The sequence below is a fragment of the Equus asinus genome, chromosome 1 (assembly GCF_041296235.1).
Source record: "Equus asinus isolate D_3611 breed Donkey chromosome 1, EquAss-T2T_v2, whole genome shotgun sequence".
Classification (NCBI taxonomy): domain Eukaryota; kingdom Metazoa; phylum Chordata; class Mammalia; order Perissodactyla; family Equidae; genus Equus; species Equus asinus.
Window position 1 is genome coordinate 107,142,531 of NC_091790.1, and position 21,961 is coordinate 107,164,491.

Genomic DNA, 21,961 nt, shown 5'->3' on the forward strand with positions numbered 1-21,961 from the left:
TGCTTTCCACACGTCAGATAACACACTTCAAGAGGGACATGTTTTCTTATGAGAACTACTACCTGGACTATAGCCAAGAACAAACCTGGTACAGGAGAAAGAATGGCCGAGAATCCTAAGAAAACATCATGTCCCACATCTTAACCTCAACAATGTCACACAGTCCAGGTTACTTTTGTGGTGAAATAAATAGAGAAAAGTATGGTGGTTGGAAGGCTTCCCTTTCCAGCCATTAAACTGCTGTAAAGCGTAGAGACACTGGGGTGGTTTAACTGCCTTCTCACTTTGAAAGGAGTCTGAGGAAGATGGTCAGACCAAGTCTTCCTGCTTCTGGGCTCCCTTCCCACCTGTCAGGCTAACGGCATTGCAGCCACAATGAGCTGACACATCTTGGAATTATTTGTGAGTCCTAAATGAAGTGAAACTTTTCATTAAAACTTAATAATATGCATGCTTTACCTAATATAAATGTGAGTGCCAGCAAGAACTTCCGGCTCTGGTCAAGTGAGGAGGTCAGTAATTCTCATTTAGAAAAGTAATTATAACAGCGGACAAGATGAAAAACTAACCATCTCAGCACTCAGGAAATGACCACAGGCATACAACAGTCTGAGAAGTGCTTATGCTTGAAAAACTTCAGAGTTCACACAATAACAGTGGTGTTCTTGCTTGGAACTGTCCCCATTCCTTTCCCACCTCCCAACACCCAGCTCGATGGGCATGAAGGTTTTTCCAAGGTAGGGCAGGCCATGAGGACTGGTAGACAATTGACCCAGGTGAAGGGAGCTCACTTGATTTGGGGTGAGGAGTGATGTGATGGTGAACTGACAAACTCAGTGGTGTGCAAGCGGGAAGGGCCAGAGGTTCTGCAGGTTCGAAGTTGTGGTCGTCACTGCAGCAAGCACACGCTTGACTGAAGCTGTGTGCATACTTAGCAGAGACTCATAAGAACAATGCTAGCCAAAGACTCCTGGTCAACCCTGAGGCTGTGAGCATATGCAGAGGAGACATGAAAGGACTCAGCAAAAAGTACAAGCCAGGAAAGACTCAAAATGGCCTGAAATTTGAATGTGCTACCCAATTCATACACATATCCACGTGGCAGATGATGGAAGTCTTAATCAAGGGGCTTGAGCACAATCTCTGTCCAATCACTAGCTACCACTAAGCTATGCAGACACAGGGGTTCCCACTAGGAAGTTAGGCTTAAAAATAAGAGAATTAAAAAGAAAAAACAACACTGAGAAGAGACATCAGCAGCGACACACCACAAGGGACATCATTTCACAGATTTAGCTCAGGCAGGTTTCTAAGCAAACAAACAGCAATAAAAGCAACATTAAGGGTGTAAAATCAGAAGCTAGGGTTGCTACAATATATTTTCAACAAAATATTTTTCAATAAAAAATTAGAAGACAGGCAAAAATCAGAAAAGTGTGAAAACAAAACAAAAACGACAATTCAATACAAACTGTGTCTGAGTGTATCCAGATATTTTATTTAGCAGAAACTTCAAAACAGCTGTTATAAATATGTTCAAAGAAATACGGAAAACCATGTTTAAAGAATTAAAGTACAACAACAATAAATCTACACGTAGAGATTCTCAAGAAGGAGACAAATTACAAAATTTTAAAATTTTAAAAATGAAATCTGGAGTACAAAATTATATAACTGAAGTGAAATATCCACTAGAGGTGGTTAAGAGAATACTCAAGTAGGCAGAAGACACAATATGTAAACTTGGAAACAGAATCACAGAATTTATCAAATCGGAATAATAGACAGAAAAAGAATGAAAAAAAATCAGAGCTTGGAGACCTGTGAGACAAAATAAACCACACCAACGTACATATAATGGCACTCACAGAAGAAGAGAAAAGGAAGAAGAAGGAAATCTGTTTGAAAAAGTAATGGCCACAACTCCCCAAATTTGTTGAGAAATACTAATCTACACATCTAATAAGCTAAACAAGCACTTATTAGTGTATATAAAAAGAGATCCACATGTAGACACATCATAGGCAACGTGCTGAAACCCAGGAATGCATGAAAACACAATACTTCAAAATTTATAACATGTTGGTAAAACAATGCCTAGGGGGAAATTTATGACTTTAAATGCTGTATCAAAAGAAGATCTAAAATCAACCATGAAAAAGCAAAACAAGCTAAACCCAGCCCAAGCCGAGTAAAGGAAGTAATAAAAATTGAAATGGAAATAATTGAAATAGAAAACAGAAAACAAGAGAAAAACATCAATGAACACAAAAGTCAGTTCTTTGAAAATATCAACAAATTTTACAAACCTCAAGGTAGAAGTACCAAGAAGAAGGAGAGAAGACACAAATTAACAAAGTCAAGAAAAAAAGGAAGAACATCACTACCAATCTTACAGAAATTAAAAAGGATTATAGGGAAATAGTATAAATAATTTATGTCAACAAACTAGATAACTTAGAAGAAACTGATGAATTCCAATAAAGGCACAAATTACCAAAATAGGCTCAAGAATAAGTAAAATATCTGAATAGACCTATATTTAATAAGCAAAGAAGTTAAATTAGTAATCAAAATCTTCCCGCAAAGAAAATCTCTGGCCCCGACGGTTTCATTGGAAAATCTACCAAACATTTAAAGAAGGAATAATATTTATCCTTCACAATGATTCATTCAGAAAATACAGGGGTTGGGAACTCTTCCCAATGTGTTCTCTGAGACCAGCATTACACTGACATCAAAGCCAAAGTCATAATAAGAAATATATGGACCAGTAGGTACAAAATCATGAGTTTAGGTAGAAAAATCCTGAAGAAAATATTAGCAAATTGAATCCAGAAACATACATAATGGATTATAAACATGGTCAAGTGAGATTCATCCCAGATGTAAACAGTTGATTTAACAATCAAAAATCAATTAATCTCATAACCATATTAACTGAATATATAACAAAAACCACATGATCCTCTCAATGGATATAAATGAATCATTTGAAAAATCCAATTCCCATTCATGATAAAAACTGTCCACACACTAGGAATATAATGGAACTTCCTCCACCTGATAGAGGGCATCTGTGAAAACCCACAGCTACCATCACACTTCAGGTTGAAAGACTGAATGCTTTTCCCCAAAGACCAGGAACAAGACAAGGACGTCTGCTCTTGCCATTTCTATTCAACATTGTATTGGAGGATGTAGATTCTGCAAAAAGAAAAAAACAAAACTAAAGATACCCAGCAGATTGAAAAGGAAAAAGTAAAACAGTCTTTGTCCACAGACAACATGATCCTGTATGTAGACAATTCCAGAGAATCCACACACACATAAAACCAAAACTCGAACAGATAAACAAGTTTAGCTAAGTCACAAGATACAAATATTCAATATACAAAACTCCAATTCTTTTCAATATATGAGCAATGAACAATTTGAAAACGGAAGTAAAAGAACAATTATATAACACAAGGCCAAAAAGAATAAAATACTTAGGAATTAATTTAACAAAACAAGAACAAAACTCGTATGCTGACAAAACTATAAAAAATTCAGAAAAAAAATTAAAGAACATCTAAATAAATGTAGAGATATTCCATGTTCATTGATTAGAAGATTTGGTATTGTCATGATGGCAATTCTTCCCAAACTGATCTATAAATTCAGTGCAGCAAGCTTTTGGGGCAAAAAGTAACAAGGTCATCCTAAAATTTACATGAAAACACAAATCGCCAGGAATAGCCAAAATAATTTGACAAAGAACAAAGTTGGAGGACTGTTATGGTCACTCTGAAAAGCAGTGAGGGGAGGGAGCCCCAAAATGAGATTTGGATGTTGAGATTGATTATGTCACACACACACCAGAGGGTCTGACAAGCTTCATTACTCATGAAACTGAGGTCTCAGGGGACAGCAGGGCAGCTTTTCAAGCAAGGCCTTACAGAACCTGATTTCAAAGTTATGTAAAAATAAAATCATAGTCATAAAATCAGTGTGGTCCTGGGACAAGAAGAGCGTAGAGGTCAACGGAGAGAACTGAGAGTCCAGAAATAAACCCTTATATTTACAGTCAACAGGTTTTTGAGAAACGTGCTGAGTTAATTCAAGGAGGAAAGCATAGTCTTTTCAACAAATGGTGCTGCAACACCTGGACAGCCATGGGCAAAAGAATGAATTTAGTTCCTTGCCTCCTCCATATACAAAAATTAATTGAAAATAGCCAGTAGGGGGTGCTAGAAGGTAGCATAAGTAACTAAATGGAATCAAAATCCAGTGCTTTTCAAGCAGGAAGCAGGGAATTGAAAACAAATAGGAATTCTAAAAACATCACATTTTGTATTCCAACACAACAGACCAATGATGACAGAAGTTAGTCCCTGAATCACAAACAGCCAAGCAGCTTACTTAGGGCAGAGGCCCAGGAGATGGGCATACTTGGTTCAAATTCACGGTGTGTTCTTTATTAGCTAGACAACCACGAGTTAAGTTACTTAACCAGCCTAATTTTCTGTTTCATCTGCAAAATGAAGATGAGTAACACCTACTTTATGCTTGCAAGGGGGGAATAAATATGCACAATGTTTGAAATTCAATAAAGCATATTTATTATCATTTAATGGATCAATGATTTCTGTTATGACTTAAAAAATCGACTTTTACCAAAGGTAATCAACTCTTAACTCAAAAGCATTACAAGAAATTTCTACCTTTTGAGGTCCACCACTATTAATTGAATGACTGCTCTTCAAGAATATCTTATGCTCTTTGCCTACTGGCTTGTGAGAGTTATTCTTGAGTTTCTGCAATCTTTCTGAAATAGTCTTCATGGTCGTTTACACTCCATAGTTTAAAAAGAAATTCTATATATATGTATACTGAATTCTATGTCCGTTGAATGGATGGTGACATGGGTTTTGGAATTTGTTAGACTTGGGAGTGAATCCAGGCTCCATTAGTTACTTCTTAAGTGACCTGAACAGGTGAAACTTCTTACGATTCTGATGATCTTATCTATCAATAACTACTTTGAAGTAATATTATAAGAATTAAATTGTATTTAACACCGACTTAGACAGCATTTATTTTGAAAACAAACAACTTGGCAGGATCCCTGACACGTGGTGGGTGATGGATCCACAGGAAGCGTCATTATTCCCACTTACAGAGACTTTCCCAGGACACATCCTCCAAGTGGCAGTGCTCGGACTCGAGCTGTCATGCTGTCTTTTTCAAAGCAATACATCCTCACAGAATTGTAAGGTCTCAACTCATCCTCTCCAAAGTGTCCTTTTTGGCAGCTCCATCCTGAGGTGGACCATCTGCCCTCAGCTCACTGTATCAGATTACATCATTGGCTGCCCAGGGAGCTGGGCTCCCAGGCTGAGCCCATGACTGGACCAATGGCGGGGACAGAAAGTCTAGAAGGCTGGCACCGCTTGGAGCAGATCAGAGCCTGCACTTCCCTGAAGACCACACGGACCTGGCAGCCACAACGCCTGTGGGAAGAGCAGGCAGGATGTGAAGCTTTGTTTGAGGTTTCTGGGCTACATTCAGCTTCCCTGGAAACTGTGCCTGCCCAGCCCTGCCCCAGCACTGGCAGGAGATGCTGCTGCCATCTGGGAAGCTGCAGGGCGGTACAGAGCAGCACAGGGCCCGGGGACAGGAACTGGGCCCCTCTGTTCACTTGGTGTGGCTTCTTCTGTCCTCCACTGTCAACTCCTACTTTAGTCTCCTGTGATGAGGAATGATTTGCATTAGAGTCACTGCTTCCCATCCATGTCCCAGCCCAGACTGACTGTATGAAAACGTTGTTCACCGACAGCTTCTTTTAATCTTCTATGGAAAGAACACACACTGTATAATTCAGTTTCACTGACATCCTTATAAGAATCTTCCAAAACACACACATGGTACTTTATCCAATAAATATATATTAAATATCCAGCCTTTGCTCCAAATGCTCTTGATAAAGAGGTATGTGCCCCGATGAAGCTCATTACGAACACTATTGACCTGCCTCACCGTGGTCACAAAAGGGTATGGACAGGACAGACACCCATTCAGAGGTCAGGAAATTCTAATAATTCATGATGAACAGACTATTTCCTATATTGCTGCTAGATAACACCTCACAGGCAGCTGAAACAGAAATATAAGCAATAGTCTGTATGCTATACCCTTGTCCCCGAGGCAGCAATGTTTTGACAGCTCTTCTATCATCATCATAATAATTCTGATCTCTTGATACATGACAGGTACAATTATCAGGAGAAGCAGAAGTAAAGTTACATTTGTGAGCTTGGACTCATTCTCCCATTATAGCGAGACACACTGCCTACATGCCACAGGCCCTCAGGAGACCAGAGAAGAAGAAGAGATAGAAAGAAGGGAGAGAAGGAGAGAGGTCAGTATGAGAGAGGGAGAAGAAGCTACAGAGACACTGACAGCATAGAAATTAGGAATGAGAACCTAGAGAGAGAGGGATACAGAGCAGAGTGGGAGCAAGAGAAAAAGAGAGAGTGACTGAGACACTGGCATACAGAGATAAAAAGCGCTAGTGAGAGACAGAACTATACACAGAGAAGGATCGATCTCTGTACTGAGGAGAGAGAAATAGTAACAGAGAGACAGAGAAATAAAAAGGCAGAAGGGAGAATGACAGAGACAGAGGGTTACAGAGATGGAAATAGAGAGATGCAGAGAGGGAGGTAAGATGAATATAGAGACAAAAGAACAGAGAGTAGAGAGAGATTTTGATATAAATACAGTGATAGGGAGAGAGGGATAGACATGCAGAGACAGAGATAGAGAAATAGGGAAAGACAGAGTAAGAGAGAACTATGGATAGATGGAGAAAGAGAACAATAGAGCTATAAAGGTAAAGGATATATGTGGGCACATCGAGTGTGATAGAGTTAGGAGGATATAGATAGATACACAAAAATAGAGGTAGATATTGACAGAGAAAGAGAAAGTTACAGATTTATGCATATTTGTATACATATTGTTGCAAATTATATATTGACATATTCTTACACATATTTATATGTATATGTATGTATTTATATGTTTTATATATTATATAAATTTCTAACTTCACTTTTCTCTCTGTATATAGCATCTTCCTATTTACCTATATCTACCTATATCTGTCTATCTTAGGAAGAAGGACCTGGCCACCTACTCCCAAAACTTTGTCCATGAAAACCCTATGAATAACAGTGGACCATTGTCTGATATAGCGCTGGAGGATGAGAGGATGGCACAAAAAGAACAGGTAAGGCTCTGCTCTGCTGTACACGGGGTTGGTAGGAAATGGAATTGACTCTATGGTACTAACAACAAATCTCTCTCTCTCTCTCTCTACCTATCTATTTCCTATCTATCTATCTTTTTATCATGTATCTATCTATCTATCTATCAATCTATCATTTTTCTATTTATCCTATTGGAAAATAATGCTGTATAACAAACACCCAAACTTAGTGGCTTAAAACATCACTCATTCATTAATTCTTACAAGCCCATTGATCAGCTAGGTTGTTCCGCTGACCTGGGCCAGGCTCAGCTCATCTCAGTTGGACTTGGTCACACATTGGTCAGCTGATGGGTTGGCTGGGGGCTGTCTGGTCAAGGTGGCCTGAACTGGAATGAATCAGCTTTGTTCCACGTGGTATTTCATCCTCCAGCAGGTCAGCCTGGACTTGTTCTCACAGCAATAGTGAGGGTCCAGCAAGCTAGCAGAAGTGCATTAGGCCTCTTAAGGCCTAGACTCAGAACCGTATCCCCATAATTTCCTCCCATATTCAAAAATGGGAAAATAAACTGCACCACTTGATGGAGGAGCATGAATTCACATTACCAGGAGTAAGCTCCAGGCTAGAAAATTCGCAGGGAGCACATTTGACCTAGTGTCTCTCATTGAATGCAACTATAAGCCCTGCTCTGAGGACTCTGAGCATGGAGAGAATCCTGGTGGTAGTTGTCCTCTCCTTATACTCTCCTGCTTGGCCCAGAAGGCAGTTACAGTTGCAGGAAATGCACAGCAGAGCAAATGTGCTAAAGCCCCACTTATCTGGCCAGAAGAGAAGAAGTGGGGCCCCTGTGAATTGTAAAGTGTTGTAGAGATTGCAAAGAGGAGAGAGCTTGAGAAAGAAAACTCACACAATGGTGTTTGAACAATTGGGTTTACCCCCTAGCTGTGCAGATGGAGATATAGCCCTAAACAGCCGACCATTGGCTTTGCAAACAGAGATCTAACGGTAAACCATGGCCCTGGTCCTAGACTGACCACTAGGTGGCGCTCACACAGGACAGATCTGAGTAGCACCGCAAAGGCTTTGAAAGCTGCACTGATGGGAACTGCCCAGCAAAAGCAGGTGGGAACTTGCAACCCTAACAGGGTCAATTGTCTGCGAACAAAACACTCAGCATTCCCCGTAGTATGCACACACTGCCTAGAGCCCCTGACATAACATTCAAAATGTGCAAGATACAATCCAAAATTACTCAATATGTGGAGAACTAGGAAAATCTCAACATCTCACAATGGAAAAGTCATTAACAGATGCCAGTCCTGAAAAGCCATAGATATTGGAATAGAGGGAAATATAAAGTAGCTGTTGCGACCAGGGGAGGAAATGGAAAGAGAGGTAGAGATAAAGAGAGAATGTAACATAGATAAGAGAGATATAAATAGAGAAATACAGAAAGAAAGATAAGTAGTAGAGATAGGCAGAAAGAGTGATACAGAGGGAAAGAAATAGAGAGAGCTAAGGAGAGAGACAGTAAGAAAGAAGAGAGATAAAGAGAAGCAGAGAAAAAGGAGACAGAGCTGGAAAGGGAGATAGAGAGAAAAGCAGAGAGGGGTGGAGAACAACAGGAAACAGAGAAAAAGAGTGTGGACCTAGAGATGGAGAGATGGAGAGATATGAAGAGTGATGGAGACAGCAGAGGGGAGACAGAGACATAGAATGGTGGAGAGAGAGCCAGTGCAGGAGGCAGAGCTGCACAGCCATGGATGGTAGTTATCTAGTTCAGGACATCGTTAGGGTTGCAGGATGCTAATTTCCTAATTTAATACTTCTTCTGTATTTATTATCTACGTATCTACGAAGAAGAACTTTCATTCATAAGCTCCGTGTTATCCTGAAGTACAGTTTGTACAGAAAAGGCAAGGGAAATGTTTGATTCCTTTATATTTCCCTTTTCAGAACAATGAGATGGTGCCATTGCAACCTCCACAGGTGACACATTAATTTTGAGTTTCATCAATGAGCCTGTGTATTTTTATATATTATGTCTTTAATATGCTTGTGTGGGTGTTGGTCCTTTGGTGCTCATGTTGTCCTCTCTGTGGCCAGTGAGAGACTCTGCAAGTTGGCTTCTTTGTCCTGTGACATGACCTCAGTCGACTCTCATGGCTTCTTTGCTTTCAGGACAGATGAGACATCATTGATCTTGTAGACTTCCTTCTCAGTCCTGGATCCAGCCATTTCTCTGTTGAGCCCTAGTCTTTTAGTGAGAAACAGTATTTGATGCCACAGGACAGATGCTGGGAGAACTCGTTACTGCTGGATGGTTACTGCTTTCTAGCTTTCAGTGGATAGCTAAAAAAATTAGCATTTTTGAGAAAAAAATGGATTCAAAATATAGATCATAGGGTTTTTACTAAAATTTCTAAATTTTTATATATGCCTTTATGCCTTATACTGAAATTGTGATTTATAAGAGTATCAACACAAATTTATAAATATAAACAATATTATAATTACTACTGACAACAGTAGCCCCAGAGGATGTAATTTAAGATTTTTATCTTTTTCTTCTCCTTTTCTCCTCTCCTTCTTTCCTTCCTTTCTTTCCGTCTCTCTCTCTCAGGTTACATTATGCTCCATGAATATATTCTGGAACCAATAGTGTCTTCTTTTCATTACTGTACCTCTATATTTCTTATTATATTCTGGTGGAGTAGTTTTCTTTTACTACTTTTTAAAGAACTTTCTTAGCTTTAAACCAAGATCCTGTCCAGCAGGGATGTTCTGGGACTCCGCAGCACTGAGTTGCTCCCTGCAGAGCAACCTGGAACGTTCTCTTGCAGAGTTGTGACACCTCATGTCCCTGCCAGTGTGGTCCCCGAGGCAGAAGGACGAGCAGCCCGACTCCCCTCCCTTCCTCCTTTCCCAGCTGTCTGTTAGGACGGCAGAAATGAACCACCTGAGAGAGAGGCCAAAACAATGATGGAGGGGGCATTTTTCTACATTCTACTATGACTACTGTAAACATGTGTTCAAACACATTTATAAAAGCGAGGGGTGAAATTCTACGTACTCACCACTTCAGTTCTCCCATGAATTCACTATTCTTGTTTTATCACCTATCTCCCCATCTACGAATCCAAGTAAATCGCAGATATGAGCACACTTCCTGAGGGCAGGGCTGCCTAATCAAACACAGGATGCCCAAGGAAATCTGAACTGCAGATAAACAACAAACACTTTTTTAGTTTAAGTGTATTCCAAATACGGCATCGCTCCCTGAACTTCTTATTTTTCACTAAGTCTGGCAACCCTGTGTAAGGTGGCCTTTTGACTTGAAGATGAACAGAAAACATCTCACAAATTGACTTCACACACACACACACACACACACACACGTGCACATATTCATTTGACTTTGGAAATAGTCTAGTGTAGACCAACATACCTGATCCTAATTCTTTTACTAAAGCGGGTTCAGTGCTTCTCAGCTTTGCTGTGGGTGCCTCACAGTTTACTGACAGCTGTGAAAGGAAGGTGGTTCATGGCGAGAACACAGAGGCTGCATCACAGGACAAGCCCATGGCAGGAGAGGCACAGTGATTCAGTCCTCCCCTATATTGCACTGAAAATTTTGCCTATGGCTACCAAGAGCAGTGTTGGCACACAGGATAGACCAGCCCCTGCCTCCGTTTCTGCCCTAACTTCACTATACGCTGAACAAAGGGAAGCCTTGAGTTCAATGCACAACCCCCACTTTTATACCCCACCAGCCTCCCCACTCCTCCATGAGCCAGAGCTGCTTCCTAAGATGGATTTCCCTTCCCCAGGCCTTAGGCAGAGAGTCTGGCAGACAGTGTATTCTTTTAGCTCTCCAAGGAGCTCTCCAATGGAGTCCATTCAATCTGCTTCCTGGGACAGACAAGGTCACCTAGAATTGATATGTTCAGGGAGACATTTAGGAGAGCAATATGGGAAGGTTAGTGGTACTGAATCATTTATCCAATCATTATGCAGAGGAAATGGCCAGGAAAGGAGCTCCTGCATTACTCAGGAGAATGAGAAATGATGGAATGAAGACTCTGGGCTTCATGAAGACCTCAGGCTGGTATCTGATTTATCTCTTAGACAAACTGATATTTCCCTCACCGTAACCAACCATGGCACTGCTGAGACAGTGAAAGTTAGGAATAAAGTGGTTTATGTAGAGATGCCAACCATTTTATTCTACTCACAGCTTCTTTTGAAGGTCAGGCACAGCCACAACTGCTCTGTCTGAGACAAGTAAAGCCAAAGCTCCTTCCACCCCTCCCCAACATTGGCACAGCCAAGTCCGAAACTGGAATGAGTCTATCAGATTATTTTTTTCTGAACAATTAGAATTAAAGGACATTTTCAGTGAACAATCAATGAATATTATATATTTGAATTGAAAAGTCATATAGGAAAGTGTTGTGGCTGCCATATTGGGCCAGGTTTAAGGATGTAAAATTAATCCTGAAGTACAGAAATGCCAGATTCACACGTCCATGGTCTCTTGCGTATTGGATCCTCCAACTTTCTGCCAGATCTCTTAGCCTCAACTCTGCCTTAGAGTTTAAGCTCCTAGAACAGTGTTTCTCAAACTGTGGCCCGTGGACCACCTGCATCAGAAACACCTGGGAGACTTTGAATACAAGCGCAGGTTCTGGGTAACAAGAACCAAATAAATCAGAATCTTAGGATGAAAGCTGAAAAAGTGTGTTTTCCAGTGACCTCCACACTGATTCTTATTCAAATAGATTTTAAAGAACTGCTGTCCCAGCAGGAACAGATAGGGTGACTTGTCTCCCTCTGAAATGGGCCGGTTCCCAGCCTGACACAAGAAAGCATTCTAGAAAGGTGCTCATGGGCTTCCTCCCAACACGCAAACGCCTCCTCTAGTATACACTCTGCTGCTCTAACAGGGCATCACATTTCTCCATGACAATCCCACCAGAACCGCAAGTGGAAACTCCAGTTTCTTCTCACTGCTGTGACCTCAGGCAAGAAGAATTGTCCACTGAATGAACTGGCTTTAGCTTGCTCTACTGTACCAGGGACCATGTATTTGCAGCTTTATAAAAGTTTCTTCCTTATCTTGAAGCATAAAGGTATTCTTGTTTACATTTTTCTAATAGTGTTAAGGCTTTGTTCTGCACATTTATTTCTTTGATCTGCATTGAATTGAATTTTTGTGTACAGGAGTAAGGTAGGAATCTGAGTGTGGAGATCCAATTTCTCCCACAGATTATTGACTAATCCATCATTTCTCCCCCTGTTCTTCATCGCCACCCCTGTGATAACTAAGGTTCCAGAGGTCACATACCCCTTTCTGCTCTATCTCACTTCCACTGTTTCTGTCCACTTACACGTGACAGTGTCTCTAAAGAAACAGGCGGAGGTGGAGTCACTGTCTATGCACAACTTCACATTTACAAGTGGGGTCGAATCTCTATTTTGTCTATTCCTGTGCCAGGAACACAGTGTTCTAATTAGTGCACCTTTATACTTATTCTTGCTTTTTGGTAAGCAAGCATTTTTGCTTTTTCTTTCAAAATTTTCTTGGCTTATTTTATGCATGAATAAAACCTCAATATATGTACATTTATTTGTTTATAAAGTAATGTTAAACTCAGAAATGCATTGCACATATTACAAAACATACACAAAAATAAGCAATTGGAAAATATGTGATAAAAACAAATACAAATATTTCTAATACTCTCTTCCCACACACCAGTGTATTGTCTTATGCCCCCTCTAAAGAGACCACAGCACCACCAACACCAATGCCAATGGCATATTTCATTCTACTTTCTTCCTATTTCGTGACATACCACACATCCCTGAGACAAATCATGCTCAATGTCTTCTTATTTCTTCAGACCAAATTCTCATAATCCCTTTATTGTACACCTTCGTGTCATTCTCTGAATTACTTCTGGTCTTACAAATGGACACTTGATGGTGTCTTTTCATGTTCTTTAAAAGGAAGTGCTCCCAAACCTGATAAATCTTGTGTTTGGTCAGCTCTTTAAAGAGACTTTTGTGAGGAACGTCCAGGGAGCCTGACTGTCCTCCTCTGGTGACTGAGAATACAAGTGTGGCCTCATAGAGTTTCATTACCTTCACTGGTTGTAAACATGAGATCAATGCCTGGCCCTGCATCTGACATGTCCTGGGTGCTCTGGATGACATTGGTGAATTTGAAATGACAGGTTCACTCCATGAAAGGTACGCACACTAGAAAGGATGGAGAGGTGTTCTGATCCTGCATCAGTGCTGACAGTCCTGTCATATTGAAGGGGTCACCTGCATTTTGGGAGCTGCTTTCTCATCCTTAGTAATGATAAACAATGAGGCTTCCTGTAGGATAGCTTCCCCATTCATCTTTAAGTGTCTAAGCTTCTCTGTTTCCTTAGAAAACCTATGACTCAGTTTAAAAAATGGGGTTGCTAATTCTAATAAAACACAAATGATTTTTTTAAGAAAATATGTTTACACACAGTGTTGTAGAGATGTAAATTGGAGATAAAAGAAAGAATCATATCAAGAGTCCTCTCATCAAAATATGTCAATGGCTTCCTTCTTTTTGGTTTTCCAGGCTTGTCCATTTCACTAATAATTGTCCTCACGTGTACATCTAATTGATTCCGTGTGACTAACATGAAGAAGTCAAATTCGATGAGTTCTCAGATTAGGTGATGGCCAGAAGAGCGCTGTCCCGGGTCAGATAAAGTCGCCAGGGTCTCAGAGGTTAAAGTAAAAGTCCAAACTTCAGTGCCTGGATCTCTGCTCCCCCCTGTGCCTGAGTCTGATCTGCTCTGCCCACCCCCTGCTCCCAGGCTGGCTGAGCTCAGCTCCCTCAGAGCAGTGTCAGTCCTGGCAGCAGCAGGAAGACCCGGATGAGAGGAAGTCCTCCTCCCTCAAGCAACACCTGCTTCTCTTTTCCTGGAGACCAGGGGGGTCGACGAGAACCCTCCTGACTCCACATGAGGGCTGAGAGGGAAGGCCCTGGCTGCTCTTTGACTGTGTCCTGAACAAGAGTTTTCCTCTATCGTTTTTTATACATGTGTCTCTTTTGGATGAGTATAACCTTTAAGGGCCCCTTAGAGAGGAGCACAGACATATCACAGCAGGAAGAGAAGTAGAGGAAAGGAAAACAAACGTCACCTGTTGAAATTACCTTCTAGGCCCAAGATGGATCCGCTCTTGCCCCAGGTACCAGGTCAGCAAATCGGAACTTCGATAACTTTCCTGTCCCTGTAAATGCTGCGCTGGACCAGAAAAGCAGTCTATCCAGCCAGCCAGGCCCCACCTGCCAAGAACCTGTGATGATTTCCCTGTTCTAAATAAGGGGAGATCCGCAACCCAAGCCAATCACCTTAAGATGAATACTCTCTCCTTGTTTGCTGATTGACCTGCTCGCCTTATAAGGCAGTCCCTGACCTCCTGGCTAATCCTGCCTGTTTCTGCATCGCTGCTTCTCAGGCTCCATAGAGCTCCATTGGCCCACAGTCCCTGGGCAGAGGGCTCCACTGCCTGTGAGGCGCTGTGCTCCCCAGTCCGTGGGTTGTGTTCCCTTGAATAGGCGCATCAGTCTCATTACTAAATTGCATTATTTTTGTAATTGAACACACTGCAAAGAGTATTTGGCTGGAGGCTGGGACAGACTTCATTAAAATCTACGGCTGGTTATTTTCAACAGTTCTTGAGCCTTTAAGTTGAGAAGTAATTGAATAAAAATGACTAATAATTAAGAAAAACATCGTTTTGAATGTTGACAATGTGAAATATGATTTATTTTCATGACACTATAGATGGTTGTGGATTTTGTCCCCCAAAGTTATGTTTACTTATTAGTGAAAATTTAGGAAATAGAGAAAAATAGAAAGAAGACAGTTCACCCAATTTCTCACCCCCAAACTGCTCACTCTCTATATTGAGACTGTTTCTACCTGTCCTTTTGCTATGCAGATGTCACCACAGTTGTCACTTTGTTTTCCGCTTAACATTTACCATAGCTTTGCTAAACATCTGCAGAAGGTATAAATGATAGCCCTGGAATACTCTTTTAGCAAAGAATTCTATTGCTTTATATTTGGCTAACATCTCACCAATTCAGAACAACCCAAAAGCCTGTGATAGGCTTCAGGGCAGGCCGCCCCAAGACGTGCCACTCGGGTATAGGGATTATATCAAGCTGAAAACAGTCAAGGCTCAGGAGACTCAGAAAGAGTATTTTATCTTTCCCCAAAGTGCCTAAAATAATTTAAGATAGAAGAACCTCTTCCAAGAAGGAGTTCTTACCACAGATAACTCTAGCTGTGGTGGGCAAGAAGGCATCTAGCAAGCGTCCCTTTATCAAAAAATCTCTGCTGGGTCTTATTGTCTACCAAATATTAATTCTTTTCATCTTTCTGTAAATTGCCTTTTTTCCCTTTGAAGTCTCAGACCTCTGTCTCTCTCTCTTTACTCCAGAAAGATATATATATATATATATATATATACACACACCTCATTTTGCACGACTGCCTTCGGAATTCTTCGTGCTTACGTGAATTCCTGGTGTACGCATGCTAAGTTTTGTTTGATTTTCTCCTGCTGACATGCCTTATGTCATTTTAATTATTTGGCCAGCCACAAGCACCAGTGTGTGGAGGGGGCGGTTGTTAGGAATTCTCCCTCTCCTCCCACACCTGCATTTTGGGACGCTTGAGCCTTGAGTCTTGCTAATAGATGATGAGGTCTGACTTTCAGTTTTACTATAGAAGAGCCGATCAGGAACTGGGTCTGGTACTCGGTGCTGACCGACCCACAACTTCATTCCCCAGGGCAAATCCCCTTTCCAGCTGCTTCCTCCACTTGGCCAACAGGGTATAATTAGCATAACTAATTAGCATAATTATACCCAGGAGGCCCTGGGTATAATTATCATAAGCAAAAAGAGGTGTCATTTCAGCTAGAAGTCTAGGCTACCTCCATTTGTCTTTTTTTTTAATTGCAGTAACATTGGTTTATAACATTATATAAATTTCAGGTGTACGTAATTGTATTTGGTTTATAACATATAAATTTCAGGTGTACGTAATTATATTTCGATTTCTGTGTAGATTACATCATGTTCATCACCAATAGACTAATTACAATCCATCAACATACACATGAGCCTAATCACCCTTTTCGCCCTCCTCCCTCCCCACTTTCCCTCTGGTAAACACCTTTATTTCTCAAAGCTTCATTTCAGGTGCATTCTTCAGCTGATCCTCCCCAACTCCCAGTCTTACCATTTCTGAAGATATGGTGCTGGAACGGGAGGACCCGGTCCTGTCCCCTCACCCTCACTGCCCCCTGATTCAATCTAGGCTTCTTCCTTTGGCTACACACACACACACACACACACACATATACAAACACACACACATACACACCCCTGATTCTCCAAAACAGATATTCCCTATAATTTCTACTTTATGTTGACCCCTGAGATCATGTACTGAAACTCGGCAGTTTTGAGGTGAAACAATAATCTCCACCTTTTCCTGAGCATTTCTAGGCATCTGGGACTGGGATACATGCTTTCCTCGCATTATCCTGTTTCTCTTCAGTCAGCCCCATGAGGTCCCATTTTACAGATGAGGAAAAGGAGGTGACATAACTTGCCCAAGACTTCAGAGTTATCATCTCATTTTAGGGCATTTTAAATCCCCCTCGAATGGGACCTCTAGGCAAAATGCTCCAAAGCTAGCTCAGATGGTGGGCATGGCTTTCTGGCAGGGATTGCTGCTCTGTGTTCGTCCCTCCCTCCCAAGCAAGCCACACCCTTGTTGCTCTACAAGTATGAAGTTATAAATGAAGCATGAGATTTGTCTCCAGCCAGACCTGGCTCCATATCCCCACCTCATTCTTCATAGGTTGTCAATCTATAAAAACAGAAACCAGTTTAGGAGGGAAAGCATTTATTTGGAATCAAAGAACTGCAATTGAGGGAGCAGAGATTCAGGTAGAAATCCAAATAGTGTCCTGATTACAGGAGAGGGGCTCAGGGTTTTTATGAGAAAAAGGGAAGAAGGTGAGGTAAGTCGTGTTAAAGAAGAGTTTATTGGTGCTAGATGAGGCAAGGCTGGGTTTGTACTTCACAGACTGGCTTCAGATCCAGTCATCAGGCAAGAGATTGCATTTGTGCTTCATTGATTGGTTACCATTTGCTCATCGGCAAAGTCTAATTTCATCAGTTCTTACAAATAGGACATTCTTGTCCTTTCTGACTTCTTGGGATGTTGGCAGTTTGGTCCAGTCTGGAAGATAAAGAAAACAAGATGAGCAAGGCAATTTCCTCTGAAACAGCTGCTCCAGCTCTATTTTCACTTTGCTCAAATCTTGTCATCTTTCACATTTCCCTTCTCATCAAGATCAATTTTTTTTTTTTTTGAGGAAGATTAGCCCTGAGTTATCATCTGCTGCCAATCCTCCTCTTTTTGCTGAGGAAGACTGGCCCTGAGCTACTATCCATGCCCATCTTCCTCTACTTTATATGTGGGATGCCTGCCACAGCATGGTTTAGCTAAGTGGTACCATGTCCACACCCAGGATCCAAACTGGTGAACCCCAGGCCACCAAAGCTGAAGAAGCAAACTTAACCACTGTGCCACCAAGCCAGCCCCCCAATTTTTTTTCTGATCACTGATCAAACACTGGAAAGCACTGCTGATAGGCTATTGGAAAACATTATTGATCAACCATCAAAGCATCGTTGGTCCCTCCTTTCCAGGAGGACTCATGTCATGTCCCACATAGGAGGGAAAGCAGTTTCCTTAGGAGCCTTTAGGCCATATTTGAGCACAAAGAGCACCAGAGCAGAGGCTGGCTCTACTGTCCAGCTCCTTCAAGAGTAAAATTCTTCTGCAGTTCCTTGAAGTTTCTCATGTGAAGTTTCATAAGCCTCAGTAATCATTTCAAAGCACTGAGCAACCACTATCTGGTGGTGGTGTTAAAACATCAAGTTATGCAAAGCAGAAAAAAATTTACAATAATAAGAATTCCTATAACAACAAACAAAATGTGAAGTCCAAATTGGAGAATAGACAGGAAATAGGAGGCAATGCCAGAGGGCAGCCAGCAAAAGAGATCAAAGAACCACAGAATGTCAGGGGGCACTGCAGAGATTCAGCAAGACCAAAGGTAGTACTCTAGGCCAGGGGAGTCCAGTCCACGAGTTTACAACAAAACCTCAAAGATAATTGACAGGGCTAGAATCCAACATCTACAAAGGTGCAAACATTATTTGTCTCTGTATAATTGCCATCATTTTGTTAAACCAAATGTAATCACAAGAAAACTAATTTGTTTGCATTAAACAAACGAGAGTATCCGAATTCTGGAGGAGTCAGGTAGGAAGAAAAATTAAATGTGCCATCTTTGTTCACAAAGATATAACTTACCAAATTGTTGATAGCTGAAGAGAAAAGATTTCTTTAAATATGGAAAAACAAAACATTAAAGCATCCTCCTCAGCTCATGTTGTCCCATGTAATTAATACTTGTTCTTGATCTTTTGTTAGCAGTTTTATGAAGCCATCAGTTTCTCTGTTAGACTCTGTCATTTGTTACCCAGTTTGGTTTTATGATGTAAAAGTTGATCAGAAACCTGTATTCTAGAGTAACTGTCAAAGTAAAAAGATAACCATCTATAAATTACAACAGACAACATTATAATGCAATTGACAAAGAAGCCTGGTTATTTTTATGACACACATTCTAAGATAGTGTCTAGAATTATGATTGATAACATTATACCAAGACATCAGAATTTTGGGAATTTTATATAATTTTTGGAACACATGTTATTAACATTAAACCACTCAATATTACCTAAGAAGATTTATCGTTATTTTTTTTTACAATGCTTTCCATGTAGTATAACATACCAAATAAGCCTAATTAGTTTAATATCTCCATTTTTATAGGAAAGAACAAATTCTTTGAGGTGAGGTGTTACAGAGGCCCTCTAGAAAACTTCAAAGTTATTTCCTGGTCAAAAGTTTCATTTAGAATTTGATTTGGGTAGTTTGTCAAAAACATCAAAATGTTTTAAAACACTTGATCAATAGGATTATAGGTCACTGTCAAATAAGTCTTAGTTATCCATTTAACCATGGTGGCAAAGATTTTCAGGCAAATACAGAAAGTTAAATGGTTGTAAAAAAAAAAAAACCTTGGCTTTGGCTTTTGTGATAAAAGAACTGATAGAAACAAAACAGGAAACTATTTTGATGAAATGTAATTACTTTAGGACAAATTTACTTTCTTAACAAAAAGTCTCCATTTCTTATAAGTTCTTTTACTGAAAGCATACATTTTGTCATAGCATAATTTTTTCTAATATGGCAAAAGAAATGTTTACTAACAGGCTCAAACATCTTTGAGTTTTTCCATAGCAACAGGCCCAAAGTAGGTCAACTTAGACTTGTTTAACAAGGAATGTTTCAGTGTTTTATTTTACTTAGAAATCATCTAGACCTTCAATGAATTTCCATCATTTAACTTAACTTAGCAAAACTCTAAGGTTTCAAGTTACCAAAAAGATTTTGAAGTTATTTTTAAGTACATGTACCATAACATATAATTATTGTTAAAAAGTTCACCTGAAAACATTTTGATCTTATTTGCACATATTTAGTTTACTTGTTCCCAGTAATCATGTTTAGATTACCTACAAAAACTTTGTGAGACATTAGACAAAGTCAACCCTCAATGTTTTTGCTGCCAAATTTTGTAACAGAGATAATATGAATTTGTTTGACTTTTATTAACCCAAAGGATTTCCTATTTAATGATGATAACTCTAAAGACAATAAACTTCAATTAACTCTAATACTGAATATTTTCCTAGATCATGTGATCCTGAAATTCATTTACATTAGTTTCTATTATATTTTTGAAAGTATACTCAATTTGTATAGTGCTTGTTTTAAGCCAATTAAATAGGGCTCTTTTAGAAATTACGCCATCCACAGGTAGGAAAATACCACATCTATATAACATACATATATATATAGACACAGGTACATAGAGAGTCCATAGTTATTGTTATAAATTTACTGCCATGAGTGAGGTAGAGTAATACAAAGCTTACTAGTTACAAAAGAATAATTCTATCCAAACTGTGTTTCTGACAGATGGAATAAATAAATTTATCTGCTTGGATGAGTAAAGCTTTTTTCCTTCTAATATTTGTGAAGACACTTAAGATGCTAGATTTTCAGCAAGGGTACTTCTATAGCTGTTTCTCTCTTTTCCTTCCGTCTTAGAAACTCGTAATGGTCTAGATAACAGTTCCCATAGAGGTTATAAGCTTTTTGAGTTAAATAGGGGAAGTTTTGGGGATTGGTGAAAGGGAATTGGTGAAATATGAACTGCCTCCAGTTCCAGAGAGCTCCTCCAGGAGCTTCATTTCCAGTTTTGCAAAGATTTAAAGATAAGGACAGTTGATTTCAATTCCTCAGAAATTGGGTTGTAACTTAAATGGCATCATAGATTGATCTGCATGTCCACTACACCATCCCTAATTTGCTTCTTTCCCTCTGGGTACATAGTCTTATTTTAACTGAGGAAAGAAGTCCTATTAAAAAAAAAAATTCCTGTCAGTCTCTGAAGATCAGCTTCCAGTTTGGCCAAATTTCTCATCATAAATTACTAACTCCTTTCAAATATCTTGTCAGGTTTCAGCTGGGACGAACAGTAAATATTTCTGGCAGTATTAAGCATCTCCATTAAATTTTAGTTTCCCCTTGACTGTTTAAAGGAATAACATAACAATTTACCAGAAAATCTCTCAGAGTTTTATTAACTCTGTGAGGGGCCCATACAGGGCCTCCTTTGAAGGTAGCTATGAGAGTGTCTGTAAAGCTATTATCTTAATGAACGTTTGCATAGTGTTTTCTTTTAGGTACTCCTAATATCTTAATTTTTCATTAGCTTTTTGCAATGAAACTTTCCACAAGGCTGTTTTGGAATATTGAAAACTTTGCTTTTAAATGCACTTCTTAAATGGGCTTATCTAATTAGAATATTCATTCTATATGCCAATATAATTCCCTGAGCCTGGCAGAAGTTTGGCAGGATCTTACCTGCAAATGAAGTTTAACCCCATTTCTGCCCAGCCAGTTCTGGTTGCAAAGGGAGTGCAACCCACATTTCTGTATGACCATATTTTGGGGCCCCAACCTGATGGTTACCAAGCCAAGCTCTAAGGACATAAACTAAGCTTAGGAAGATCTTGCTGTTGTTTTTAAATATTTACAGCTTCTGAAACCATTGTTTTTAAGTAGGTGTGTCAGAATGTGGCACATTTGACTTTTTAAAAATTAAACATTGCATTCAAATTGTCTAGTCTGTGATTCTCAAATCTAGTGCGCAAAAAAACAAGTTTTGGAAGTTCAAACTAGCCCCAAAGTGACCACTGTATTTTAAATCATCCTTAGTATTATTAGTCCACTGGGATAAAACTTTACAAGAAGAAAGATCATAGTTCTTAAATATAAAGTCAGCGGGAACTTTCTAGGGAGGAAATTCTCAGGAACTTTTACAAGATGAAATTTCCATGTTAAAGCACAGCTGGACAAATAGACAAAGAGACACCAGTTGCAAGCCCCCGTTTGTTACTTAGGCTTCTGACCCACTGG

At 39.9% G+C, this 21,961-nt stretch overlaps 1 long non-coding RNA gene across 2 annotated transcripts in view; it reads right to left on the reverse strand.

The window, feature by feature from the left end:
* Positions 1-17,222: 17,222 nt before the first annotated feature.
* LOC123285818 (uncharacterized) overlaps positions 17,223-21,961 on the reverse strand; it is a 28,307-nt gene continuing 23,568 nt past the window's right edge. For both annotated transcript variants that reach the window (XR_006527817.2, XR_011501812.1), the window contains exons 8-9: positions 18,719-18,940; positions 17,223-17,575 (exon numbers count right to left, since the gene is read on the reverse strand). This is a non-coding gene — a long non-coding RNA (uncharacterized lncRNA). The remainder of the gene's footprint in view (positions 17,576-18,718; positions 18,941-21,961) is intronic.